This window comes from Gracilinanus agilis, chromosome 6 (genome assembly GCF_016433145.1).
Source record: "Gracilinanus agilis isolate LMUSP501 chromosome 6, AgileGrace, whole genome shotgun sequence".
Lineage (NCBI taxonomy): Eukaryota > Metazoa > Chordata > Mammalia > Didelphimorphia > Didelphidae > Gracilinanus > Gracilinanus agilis.
In genome coordinates, this window is record NC_058135.1 from 44,606,562 (window position 1) to 44,608,230 (window position 1,669).

Here is a 1,669-nt window from a genome sequence, read left to right on the forward strand (position 1 = left end):
TTTGATTTTAAGGTCATAGAATTAAAACTGGATGAATCCTTAGAGATTATCAAGTTCGGGTTCTTTCTTTTAGAGGACCCTGAGGCTGAAAGAGACTTTGTGACTTGCCCATGATCACGTACCTGCTAAGTCTCTGAGATGGGATTTTGGACCTATGCTTTCTGACTTCCAAGTATCTATTACACCATGTTACCACTACACATCCTTTATTCTGCCCTATATATACATCTACATTATCTTTTGAGTAAGTTTCAATTTTACTTCTTCAGAGTCTGTCATGTTCCATCACTTGAAGCTAGTACAACACGAGAAGAATGTTAATATTAAAAAGATGGACTTTTGTTTCAAGGAGAACTTCGGGTATCTTAAAAAAAAGTTGCAACTTCCCAGAGTCAATTCAGTCAGTTCTCTATGTTATAGGCCTAATTTATAATCCATTTGCACTGTTCATCTAAGATATAGACTGATGGGCAAACTAATAGTTATCCATATAAACTACTTAGTGTCCAAATGGTAGGCATTTTTTTATCCACCTGATGATTCTTGTGAGGATTCTTAAGCCAAACTTTTTTGAATGCTAATGATTCTCTTTCAAAAGTGTTGGGGGTTTTGTGTCAGTTGCATAAAGTCATCTACAAATGAACATCTATATTAATAATCACAAGACTTTCAAGCAATTACTTTGCTAAATCTTTCAAGGAATTATGTAATTTTGATATATGCATGTTACTTGGAAGAGAGCCTTTAAGGCAGACATTCCTGGTATCTGAAAACTTGCTGTTTTAAAAAATATTTTACTAACTACATTTCAATATAAATGGGTTTTTTGAGTTGGTTTTTGTTGTTGTTTTCAAATACATTTTTCTGAAACACAGGGTCAGCTTCTCCAAAGGAGCCCATAACAAAAAAGATGAAAAACTCCTTTAAGATGATATTTTCTTCTGGTGGGATCTTGTGGACTTTTCATCTTACTGTCAATTGTGTGAGAGTAGAAATGTGATTTACGTGCTTATAATTGCATAAAAAAACCAACCTCTTTCCTCCTTCTCCCTCATCAAAGATGCCTTTTACACATATGTAGATTATTTCATAGAAATGGGTTGATGTCTTGACTTTTTGGTGAATTGGATTTAAATGAGGCAGAGATGCACAAAGTCATCAGCCTCATTCTCTCTCCAGTGGCAAGCAAAAGGCAAGATTACTGGTGATGGCCTGGGATGCAGTAGAGATGATCTTGGTATCTCAGATCTCTGACCAAATTCTAAGCTCTCCACAATGACCTTCATGGTCATTGGAACAAATGATTCTTTCCATTCCACTGGAAGTCTTCACATGCTTGGTAGACAATCCCCACCCCCCCCAATTCATTGATGGGTTTGCAACTCATTTGTTTTCCTCAATCTGGTTTAGCCCATTTTCCCAGATGGCTGGGCAAGGTGTGGCCACTATGCATGCCACAAGCTTCTTGGAGCTACAAATGAGAGGTGAGTGCCAAGTGGATTCCAAAGATGGATTCCTTGAGCACCTATATACCTCAAAATTATTGCCTTCAGCCAAGAATATCTGTACACCTGATGTGGGTCATTTGTTTTTTCAGTTATTTGTTTTCTTCATTGTCTATCCTACATACACTGATAACAAGAGTAACCAGCTAGCTCCTAATGAGTTT